Below are 12,650 nucleotides of genomic sequence, written 5' to 3' on the forward strand. Positions count from 1 at the left end.
AGAATTCAAAAAGAGTTCAATAGGCGGTAAATTTCAGTCACTAATCATCGTCTTCGTCTTCATTGTCACTGTCATTTGAGTCTTCTAGTACATCAGTGTTGGCATCATCATAATTGATCGTAGTATCATCCTCCTCATCGCTAGAATAAATCGGGTTTGAGTTTTGACCTTGAAACATTTGACCAACATCAACTTCATCCGGTAATACATCTATAGGATGCAAGAGTTCCAAATTTTCACCACCATTTTGATCGACTTCATGACTATTATCTGCCTCGTATTGCTGATAGGGCTCATCATTCAATATTGAATCTTCATTGCACACTTTTTCCTTTTCTGGTACATCAAATATATTCCTGTGAAATGATTTTTGCACAATTTTCCAATGACCTCCATTTTTCATATCGCTGACATAAAAAACCTGCTGTACTTGAGAACTCAACACGAAAGAATCACATATATACCATTTACGGCTCACATTAACAGAAACTAAGTTTCCATCTGTTTTAATTCCATTTTTATCGCCAACATCCCACCAATCACATTTAAACAAGAAAACATGATTCCCATTAACATATTGGAGGTCAATGATATATGTTAGCACACCATAAAACTCGATTTCTTTCGACTTATGCTCTCCCGTAACTGAAACTCCATTATTTTGACTCCAACGAAAATTATCACGCTCAACTATGTGAAACCTAACTCCATTGACAATTATCCCACTGTACCTAGCAATTCGTATATCAGGTCCTAATCCCAACGCATATATATGATCTGTTGCTGCAACCAATCCAGTAGCACGTAAGCGTCCAACCTGAAAAATAAGTTTAATGGTGAAATTAGAGGCAAAATTCAATATTTAGTACTTTTATAGCATCATACTTACACACTCCTTGAACCAACTGGCAAATCCTGCCTGGTGTCTTTTTTGCACATCTATAACACTTTCCTTTTGTAATTCTTCAATGTGAATCCTGCACAACGTTTATAAAATTAGATAAAAAGTGTAAAATAAAGCTATTTTGAAACTCTAAAGTCTTTGTTTTTTCAAAATAAAATAACTTACTTAAGATATTCATCAACATCCTCACAATTGTTAAGCACATACCACTGCAATTTTTCAAAATCAGAATGGGATAACGTTTTATATTCTGTAGCTCCTAAAGGTCTTGCATTGTTTGAAAATATGGAAAATCCATTTTCCACTCCTATTTGCACAGGAAAATTATTTCTCTCAACGCGATTATATATTGTCTCAACCCCATGAAAATACAGTGAACAAAAGTTCAAACATTCTTTAGTGATATACGCTTCAGCAATTGAACCCTCCGGTCGAGCTAAGTTACGTACATAATTTTTCAAAGTACTTAAGAACCTGCACAACAAATTTGTTGTAAATGTGAATAAACCATATAGATATATAAAAATTAGTTAAAACTGCAGCAAGAAAACGAAAAATAAAATTTCCTTATCAACTAACCTCTCAATAAAGTACGTCCACCTATAGTGAACAGGGCCTCCTAATTCTACTTCACGTGGCAGATGAATTGCCAAATGCATCATTACCACGAAAAAAGATGGAGGATATATCATCTCAAGTTTACATATTATCAAAATGATATCGCTCTGCAACTTTTTAACTGTAGATCTTTTTAAAGTCTTCGAACAAAACTCCTTAAAGAAAGAGCTCAACTCTGATAATGCAGTGTAAACCTCACTACGCAAAGACCCACAAATTGATGCTGGAAGTAACCGTTGCAAGAATATATGATAATCATGGCTTTTCATCCCAATAACTTTGCAGTCCTGAACACTTACACATCGAGAAAGATTGGAAGCATATCCGTCTGGCAACCGAATTGACTGCAACCATTCGCAAAACTTTCTCCTTTCAGGCTTCGGTAATGTATAACAAGCAAGTGGCATAAAAAATTTATTTCCCTTTTGCTGTAAATGTAACTCTTTTCTTATACCCATTACTTCTAAATCCATTCGAGCCTTAATGTTATCCTTAGATTTTCCATCAATATTCATCAACGTACCCAATATATTTTCACATATATTCTTCTCAATATGCATTACATCTAAATTATGACGTAATTTTAATGTTTTCCAGTAAGGCAATTCAAAGAATATACTTCTCTTTGTCCAATTGAGCTCTTCAGGACCACGTGCACGCTTTTTTTGGTTAGGTGTCTTCCCGAAAACAAGGCTTTTAGGAAGCAAATCTTATTGCCTTAGAACTTCATCTCCTGACAACTCTTCAGGCTTTGACCCGTGCTCTGGTTTGCCATCAAATTTTCTGCTTTTTCTCCAAGAATGTTGGGCATGTAAATATCTCTGATGACCCATGTAACATTGCTTCACTCCATTTTTTAATGTTAGCGAACACGTCCACTTATTACACACAGGACATGCCAATTTTTCTTTTGTGCTCCATCTATATAACATTCCATATGCTGGAAAGTTATTTATTGTCCATAATAATGCAGCATGTAATTGAAAATTCTTACCGCTATATGCATCATATGTTGTCACACCGGTCTCCCATAACTCTTTTAACTCATCAATTAATGGCCTTAAATATACATCGATATTATTTCCGGGAGATTCCTTACCAGGAATAAGCAAAGATAACATCAAAAAATTCTCCTTCATGCATTTCCATGGTGGTAAGTTATATGGCGTCACAATCACCGGCCACATGCTATAACTCGTGCTCATATTTCCAAAAGGGTTAAATCCATCACTAGCAAGCCCAAGTCGCACGTTACGAGCATCTTTGCCAAACCAAGCATATTTCTGGTCAAAATCTTTCCATTCCGTAGCATCAGCTGGATGTCTAATCGTATCATCATCTACACGTTTCTCATTATGCCACCTCATATTTTCACCAATATCTTTAGACATAAATAACCTCTGAAGTCTAGGTACTAAAGGGAAGTGCCTAAGAATTTTTTGAGCAACCTTCTTGCATTTTCCGAAACCTAATTTCCATCTAGGGGCCTTACAAGTTGGACACGTGTCAAGATTTTCATTTTCCTTCCAAAATAGCACACAATCATTTACACAAGCATCAATAGTTACGTAACCGAGTCCTAAATCACGCATCAATTTTTTAACCTCATAACTTGAGCTTGGAAGGGTTTCTCCTCTCGGGAGTGCATCCTTGAACAACTCCAAATTCGAAAAAAATGACTTATTACTAGAATTTGTGAGTGCTTTGATATTAATCATCTTAAGAAGAAAAGGGAGCTTTGAATATTTTTGACTTCCAGGATATAGTTCACAATGAGAATCATTCCACAATTTAGCAAATTTTGCTACTTCTCCTTCTAGCATGTTATTATCTTGATTGGCAAGTCTGTCTTCCATGTCGGTGTCCATAAAAGTTGTATTACACATATCATCTAACATTTCTGAAACATCATTTCCACTATCCTCCAATTCATTGTCCGAATTAATAGAGCCATCTAAACTATCACGAGGTTGAGAAGTCTCACCATGGTGCACCCAGTTTGTGTAGTTTTCACTAATTCCATATTAATATAGATCCATTTTGACTTCTTGCAATGGCTTCAAATAAATATTGATGCAGTTCTTGCATGGACATCGAACTCTGCCATTTGAATCAGTAAAGTCTTTTACAACATTCAGAAAATTTTTGACCCCTTGAATATAACATGAACTAAATCGGTACGACGTCATCCAACTTTTGTCTGATGGCGTCCCTTTAATTCCAAAATAATATATTAGGCAACATCAATATTTGGTACAAATCTATCAATTGAAAATATAATTAAAACTTACCCATTACAAATCAGATACCGTTAGCTATTTTAAAAATATATCCAATTTCTTTCCCTGAACTACCTGCGGTTCTGAAACAAGGCTAACATTTGTTTAGTGTTACTGTTAAAACATTCTCGAGGTAAGGCTATATAGTCGACGACTTTTTAAACTTTACTCGAGTTTATACGTCGTTTGCAATGTTAAAACTCGATGTCATGCTTAATAGTCGACGAGTTACATCCTTAACTCGACTTTTTTATCTCTGTCAAAGCACAAACTTGATGTAAGTCTTAATACTCGACGAAATGGAAGCAAAATCTAGAGTTCTTGTTTTTACTGAGATAACAAACTCGAGAATAGGTGATAAGTCGTCGAGTTTGAAGCCCGACCTCGAGTTTGTACGAATCAGTTGAAAATATAAATTATCAATTGAACAAATAAGCAATATGAATGTGAAATTCATCCTACATTAATCAATTTAGTCTCTTTTCATAAGTTAAAAAATACCTGGACAAATAAGCATCAACAAACACAAAATCAATGAAAGTGCGGCGGCGTGAGAAGTGTACAAACGTATGGAATTGATGCGGTAGTGTGGTGTCAATATTCAGCAAAAAAAGTTTTTCCCTAATGAAGAGTGCTTCGATTAACCTAATTTGGATATTTGAATCTTAATTGTCATATACCTTTTTTTATCAAAATAAAATATAATTTCATAACCCATTTAAACCTGTTATCATTAATTTTTTTTTCAATTCCATGGTGACAGAACATGTATTAATCACAATATCATTTAATTTCGCTTAATTGCTGAAAAAAAAAATTATTCACAATATTTTTACATATTATGATAAAATTTATTTTATCATAATAACTGTATTTTTAATATACAGTGACAAAACAGTTTTTGTCAAAACCCATTGTCACAACAAACACAATTAATTGCTATAGTGACAAAAATATTTGACACAATATTTGATTATCACAACATTATATAAGTTTAATTAATTGCTGAAAAAAAAAATCCGTTACAAAAGTCTTTAAATATTATTCTAAAATTTATTTTATCATTATAACTGTATATATTTTCTATTTTACCATTTATTTTCTGCAATTAGTTTTTCTTTCTCTATTTTGTGTGTATTTTGTGTTTCATAAGGTTGACATATGGTCGACAAACGGTTTATTTACGGTTATTATAACTATAGTTTAAAATACAGGCACAAAACATTTGTTTTGACAAAATACTTTGTCACAACAATATATTTACTTTTTTATATAGTGACAAATAAATATGACACAATAAATATTATAACTGTCTTTTTAAAATATCGGAACCAAACATTTGTTTTGGCAAAATATTTTGTCAGAAAAACAAATTTACTTTTTTTATTGCCAAATAAATTTGACACAATAAACAGTAGTGGAAAGAGTTTTTTTCGAGTTATTCCTTAACATATATATTTTTTGCACTTCCTTTTTCATACTCTATTTTGTGTTTATTTTGTGTTTTATAAGGTTGACATAAGGTTGACATCAGGTTCATATGCAATCGTTATAACTGTAGGTTTAAAATACGAAAACAAAACATTTGTTTTGGCAAAATACGTTGTCACAAAGACATATTTATTTTTTTATAAGTGACGACAAAATTTGACACAATATTAATTTATTACAATATCTTTTATTGGCAAAATATTTTGTCACAATAAACGTAATTAATTTTTATATTGACAAAATATATCTAATTGCTGCAAAATAAAATTTGTCACAACTTTTTTAAATATTATGATAAGAATAATTTTGTCATAATAATAATATTTTAAATTACGGCGACAAAACATGTTTTTGTCAAAATAGTTAGTCACAACAAACATAATTATTTTTTATAGTGACAAAAATGGTTGACACAATATGTATTTGTCGCAATATCATTTCATTGAACTCTCATTGTGACAAAATATTTTTTTTGTCACAACTAACCTATTTATTATGACAAAATATAGTTTGTCACATATTTTTTTGTCACAAGAAGCCAAATTTTTTGTAGTGTTAGTATGTCGCTACTCAAGTCTCTTTAGCGCATCGTTCCGATTTCCTAAGCATGGTTAGGTTATATATTACGGAAAGTCTGTGTAAAAAGTGATGCTAGATTAGTATGGCGCGTCTCAAGTCTCTTTAATGCGTCGTTTCGATTACCATGCTTATGTCGCGTCACAAGTCTCTCTAACGCGTCGTTGCGATTACCTAAGCATGTTTGATTTATATTACGCAAAGTGTGTGTAAAAATTGACGCTAGCTTAGTATGTCGCGTCACAAGTCTCTCTAACGCGTCGTTCCAATTAAAGAAGCATGGTTAGGTTATATTACGCAAATTGTGCGTGAAAAGTGACGCTAGATTAGATGTCGCGTCTCAAGTCTCTTTAATGATTAGTTCCGATTACCTAAGCATGAATAGGTTATATTACTTAAATTGTGCATGAAAAGCGACAATAGATTTGTATGTCGTGTCTCAAGTCTCTTTAACGCGTCGTTTCGATTACCATTCTTATGTCGCGTCACAAGTCTATCTAACGCGTCGTTCCAATTAAATAAGCATGGTTAGGTTATATTACGCAAATTGTACGTGAAAAGTGACGCTAGATTAGATGTCGCGTCTCAAGTCTCTTTAATGCTTCGTTCCGATTACCTAAGCATGGTTAGGTTATATTACTTAAATTGTGCATGAAAAGCGACAATAGATTTGTATGTCGTGTCTCAAGTCTCTTTAACGCGTCGTTTCGATTACCATTCTTATGTCGCGTCAGAAGTCTCTCCAACACGTCGTTCTGATTACCTAAGCATGGTTAGGTTATATAACGCAATGTGTGCGTAAACACTGTTGCTAGGTTGGTATGTCGCGTTTTAAGTCTCTTTATTGCGTCGTTCCGATTACCTAAGCATGGTTAGGTTTTAATACGCAAACTGTGCGTGAAAAGTGACGCTAGACTAGTATGTCGCGTATCAAGTCTCTGTAACGCGTCGTTCCGATTCCCTAAGCATAGTCGGGTTATATTACGCAATGCGTGCGTAAAAAGTGACGCTAGATTAGTAAGGCGCGTTTCAAGTTTCTTTAACATGTCACATCCATTACCATGCTTATGTCGCGTCACAAGTGTCTCTAACGCGTCGTTCTGATTCCCTAAGCATGGTTAGGTTATATTACGCAAAGTGTGCGTGAAAAGTGACAATAGATTAGTATGTCGTGTCTGAAGTCTCTATAGCTCGTCGTTTGGATTACCTAAGCATGTTTAGGTTATTTTACGCAAAGTGTGCGTGAACAGTGACGCTAGATTAGTATGTCGCGTCTCAAGTCCCTTTAACGCGTCGTTGCGATTACCTAAGCATGTTTGATTTATATTACGCAAAGTGTGTGTAAAAATTGACGCTAGATTAGTATGTCGCGTCACAAGTATATCTAACGCGTCGTTCCAATTAAATAAGCATGGTTAGGTTATACTACGCAAATTGTGCGTGAAAAGTAACGCTAGATTAGATGTCGCGTCTCAAGTCTCTTTAATGCTTAGTTCCGATTACCTAAGCATGAATAGGTTATATTACTTAAATTGTGCGTGAAAAGCGACAATAGATTTGTATGTTGTGTCTAAAGTTTCTTTAACGCGTCGTTTCGATTACCATTCTTATGTCGCGTCACAAGTCTATCTAACGCGTCGTTCCAATTAAATAAGCATGGTTAGGTTATATTACGCAAATTGTACGTGAAAAGTGACGCTAGATTTGATGTCGCGTCTCAAGTCTCTTTAATGCTTCGTTCCGATTACCTAAGCATGGTTAGGTTATATTACTTAAATTGTGCATGAAAAGCGACAATAGATTTGTATGTCGTGTCTCAAGTCTCTTTAACGCGTCGTTTCGATTACCATTCTTATGTCGCGTCAGAAGTCTCTCCAACGCGTCGTTCTGATTACCTAAGCATGGTTAGGTTATATTACGCAAATTGTACGTGAAAAGTAACGCTAGATTAGATGTCGCGTCTCAAGTCTCTTTAATGCTTCGTTCCGATTACCTAAGCATGGTTAGGTTTTAATACACAAACTGTGTGTGAAAAGTGACGCTAGATTAGTATGTCGCGTATCAAGTCTCTGTAACGCGTCGTTCCGATTCCCTAAGCATAGTCGGGTTATATTACGCAATGCGTGCGTAAAAAGTGACGCTAGATTAGTAAGGCGCGTTTTAAGTTTCTTTAACGTGTCACATCCATTACCATGCTTATGTCGTGTCACAAGTGTCTCTAACGCGTCGTTCTGATTCCCTAAGCATGGTTAGGTTATATTACGCAAAGTGTGCGTGAAAAGTGACAATAGATTAGTATGTCGTGTCTGAAGTCGCTATAACTCGTCGATTGGATTACCTAAGCATGTTTAGGTTATTTTACGTGAAGTGTGCGTGAAAAGTGATGCTAGATTAGTATGTCGCGTCTCAAGTCCCTTTAACGCGTCGTTCCGATTGCCAAAGCATGGTTATGTTTTATTACGCCAAGTGCGCGTAAAAAGTGTCGCTAGATTAGTTTGTCGTGTCACAAGTCTCATTAACGCGTTGTTATGATTACCTAAGCATGGTTAAGTTATATTACGCAAAGTATGCGTAAAGAGTGATGCTAGATTAGTATGGCGCGTCTCAAGTCTCTTCAATGCATCGTTTCGATTACCATGCTTATGTCACGTTACAAGTCTCAAGTCTCTTTAACGGGTGTTCTGGTTACCATAGCATGGTCATGTTATATAATGCAAAATGTGCCTGAAAAGTGACGCTAGAACAGTATGTCGCGTCTCAAGTCTCTTTAACGCGTTGTTCCGATTATCTAAGCATAGTTAGGTTATAATACGCAAAGCGTCGGTAAAAAGTGACGGTAGATTAGCATGGCACGTTTCAAGTCTCTTTAACGCGTCGTTTCGACTACCATTTTCGCGTCACAAGTTTCTCTAACGCGTCGTTCTGATTACCTAAGCATAGTTAGGTTATAATACGCAAAGCGTGCGTAAAACGTGACGCTAGATTAGTATGGCACGTTTCAAGTCTCCTTAACGCGTCGTTTCGATTACCATTGTCGCGTCACAAGTTTCTCTAACGCGTCGTTCTGATTACATAAGCATGCTAGGTTATTTTACGCAAAGTGTTCGTGAAAAGTGACGCTAGATTAGTATGTCATGTCTCAAGTCTCTTTAACGCGTCGTTCCTGTTATCTAAGCATGGTTAGGTTATATTATGCAAAGTGTGCATGAAAACTGTCGCTAGATTAGTATGTCGCTACTCAAGTCTCTTTAGCGCATCGTTCCGATTTCCTAAACATGGTTAGGTTATATATTACGCAAAGTCTGTGTAAAAGTGATGCTAGATTAGTATGGCGCGTCTCAAGTCTCTTTAATGCGTCGTTTCGATTACCATGCTTATGTCGCGTCACAAGTCTTTCTAACGCGTCATTGCGATTACCTAAGCAAGTTTTGATTTATATTATGCAAAGTGTGCGAAAAAATTGACGCTAGATTAGTATGTCGCGTCACAAGTCTATCTAACGAGTCGTTCCAATTAAATAAGCATGGTTAGGTTATATTACGCAAAGTATGCGTGAAAAGTGACGCAAGATTAGTATGTCGCGTCTCAAGTCTCGTTAATTCTTCGTTCCGATTACCTAAGCATGGTTAGGTTATATTACTTAAATTGTGCATGAAAAGCGACAATAGATTTGTATGTCGCGTCTCAAGTCTCTTTAATGCTTCGTTTCGATTATCATTCTTATGTCGCGCCACAAGTCTCTCTAACGCGTCGTTCCGATTACCTAAGCATGGTTAGGTTATATTACGCAATGTGTGCGTGAACACTGTTGCTAGGTTGGTATGTCGCGTTTCAAGTCTCTTTAATGTGTCGTTCCGATTACCTAAGCATGGTTTGGTTTTATTACGCAAACTGTGCGTGAAAAGTGACGCTAGATAAGTATGTCGCGTCTCAAGTCTATTTAACGTGTCGTTCCGATTCCCTAAGCATAGTCGGGTTATATTATGCAAAGCATGCGTAAAAAGTGACACTAGATTAGTAAGGCGCGTTTCAAGTTTCTTTAAAGTGTCGCATCGATTACCATGCTTATGTCGCGTCACAAGTGTCTCTAACGCGTCGTTCTGATTCCCTAAGCATGGTTAGGTTATATTACGCAAAGTGTGCGTGAAAAGTGACAATAGATTAGTATGTCGTGTCTGAAGTCTCTATAGCTCGTCGTTTGGATTACCTAAGCATGTTTAGGTTATTTTACGCAAAGTGTGCGTGAACAGTGACGCTAGATTAGTATGTCGCGTCTCAAGTCCCTTTAACGCGTCGTTGCGATTACCTAAGCATGTTTGATTTATATTACGCAAAGTGTGTGTAAAAATTGACGCTAGATTAGTATGTCGTGTCACAAGTATATCTAACGCGTCGTTCCAATTAAATAAGCATGGTTAGGTTATACTACGCAAATTGTGCGTGAAAAGTGACGCTAGATTAGATGTCGCGTCTCAAGTCTCTTTAATGCTTAGTTCCGATTACCTAAGCATGAATAGGTTATATTACTTAAATTGTGCGTGAAAAGCGACAATAGATTTGTATGTTGTGTCTCAAGTCTCTTTAACGCGTCGTTTCGATTACCATTCTTATGTCGCGTCACAAGTCTATCTAACGCGTCGTTCCAATTAAATAAGCATGGTTAGGTTATATTACGCAAATTGTACGTGAAAAGTGACTCTAGATTAGATGTCGCGTCTCAAGTCTCTTTAATGCTTCGTTCCGATTACCTAAGCATGGTTAGGTTATATTACTTAAATTGTGCATGAAAAGCGACAATAGATTTGTATGTCGTGTCTCAAGTCTCTTTAACGCGTCGTTTCGATTACCATTCTTATGTCGCGTCAGAAGTCTCTCCAACGCGTCGTTCTGATTACCTAAGCATGGTTAGGTTATATTACGCAAATTGTACGTGAAAAGTGACGCTAGATTAGATGTCGCGTCTCAAGTCTCTTTAATGCTTCGTTCCGATTACCTAAGCATGGTTAGGTTATATTACTTAAATTGTGCATGAAAAGTGACGCTAGATTAGTATGTCGCGTATCAAGTCTCTGTAACGCGTCGTTCCGATTCCCTAAGCATAGTCGGGTTATATTACGCAATGCGTGCGTAAAAAGTGACGCTAGATTAGTAAGGCGCGTTTCAAGTTTCTTTAAAGTGTCGCATCGATTACCATGCTTATGTCGCGTCACAAGTGTCTCTAACGCGTCGTTCTGATTCCCTAAGCATGGTTAGGTTATCTTACGCAAAGTGTGCGTGAAAAGTGACAATAGATTAGTATGTCGTGTCTGAAGTCTCTATAGCTCGTCGTTTGGATTACCTAAGCATGTTTAGGTTATTTTACGCAAAGTGTGCGTGAACAGTGACGCTAGATTAGTATGTTGCATCTCAAGTCCCTTTAACGCGTCGTTGCGATTACCTAAGCATGTTTGATTTATATTACGCCAAGTGTTTGTAAAAATTGACGCTAGCTTAGTATGTCGCGTCACAAGTATATCTAACGCGTCGTTCCAATTAAATAAGCATGGTTAGGTTATATTACGCAAATTGTGCGTGAAAAGTGACGCTAGATTAGATGTCGCGTCTCAAGTGCTTAGTTCCGATTACCTAAGCATGAATTGGTTATATTACTTAAATTGTGCCTGAAAAGCGACAATAGATTTGTATGTCGTGTCTCGAGTCTCTTTAACTCGTCGTTTCGATTACCATTCTTATGTCGCGTCACAAGTCTATCTAACGCATCGTTCCAATTAAATAAGCATGGTTAGGTTATATTACGGAAATTGTACGTGAAAAGTGACGCTAGATTAGATGTCGCATCTCAAGTCTCTTTAATGCTTCGTTCCGATTACCTAAGCATGGTTATGTTATATTACTTAAATTGTGCATGAAAAGCGACAATAGATTTGTATGTCGTGTCTCAAGTCTCTTTAACGCGTCGTTTCGATTACCATTCTTATGTCGCGTCAGAAGTCTCTCCAACGCGTCGTTCTGATTACCTAAGCATGGTTAGGTTATATAACGCAATGTGTGCGTGAACACTGTTGCTAGGTTGGTATGTCTCGTTTTAAGTCTCTTTATTGCGTCGTTCCGATTACCTAAGTATGGTTAGGTTTTATTACGCAAACTGTGCGTGAAAATTGACGCTAGATTAGTATGTCGCGTATCAAGTCTCTGTAACGCGTCGTACTGATTCCCTAAGCATAGTCGGGTTATATTACGCAATGCGTGCGTAAAAAGTGACGCTAGATTAGTATGGCGCGTTTCAAGTTTCTTTAACGTGTCGCATCCATTACCATGCTTATGTCGCGTCACAAGTGTCTCTAACGCGTCGTTCTGATTCTCTAAGCATGGTTAGGTTATATTACGCAAAGTGTGCGTGAAAAGTGACAATAGATTAGTATGTCGTGTCTGAAATCTCTATAGCTCGTCGTTTGGATTACCTAAGCATGTTTAGGTTATTTTACGCAAAGTGTGCGTGAACAGTGACGCTAGATTAGTATGTCGCGTCTCAAGTCCCTTTGACGCGTCCTTCCGATTGCCAAAGCATGGTTATGTTTTATTACGCCAAGTGCGCGTTAAAAGTTTCGCTAGATTAGTATGTCGCGTTACAAGTCTCTTTAACTCGTTTTTATGATTACCTAAGCATGGTTAAGTCATATTACGCATAGTATGCGCAAAGAGTGATGCTAGATTAGTATGGCGCGTCTCAAGTCTCTTCAATGCTGTAATACCCCAAAATATTTAATTATTTAATTGGACCA

At 36.5% G+C, this 12,650-nt stretch overlaps 1 long non-coding RNA gene across 1 annotated transcript; it reads right to left on the reverse strand.

Annotated features, from left to right (window-relative positions):
- Positions 1-758: 758 nt before the first annotated feature.
- LOC126671849 (uncharacterized) lies at positions 759-1,364 on the reverse strand. Its single transcript, XR_007639154.1, has 3 exons — positions 1,070-1,364; positions 890-977; positions 759-817 (listed from the first exon to the last, which is right to left on the reverse strand). It is a non-coding gene; the product is annotated as an uncharacterized LOC126671849 (long non-coding RNA).
- Positions 1,365-12,650: the final 11,286 nt, after the last annotated feature.

The sequence above is a fragment of the Mercurialis annua genome, linkage group LG3 (assembly GCF_937616625.2).
Source record: "Mercurialis annua linkage group LG3, ddMerAnnu1.2, whole genome shotgun sequence".
NCBI lineage: Eukaryota > Viridiplantae > Streptophyta > Magnoliopsida > Malpighiales > Euphorbiaceae > Mercurialis > Mercurialis annua.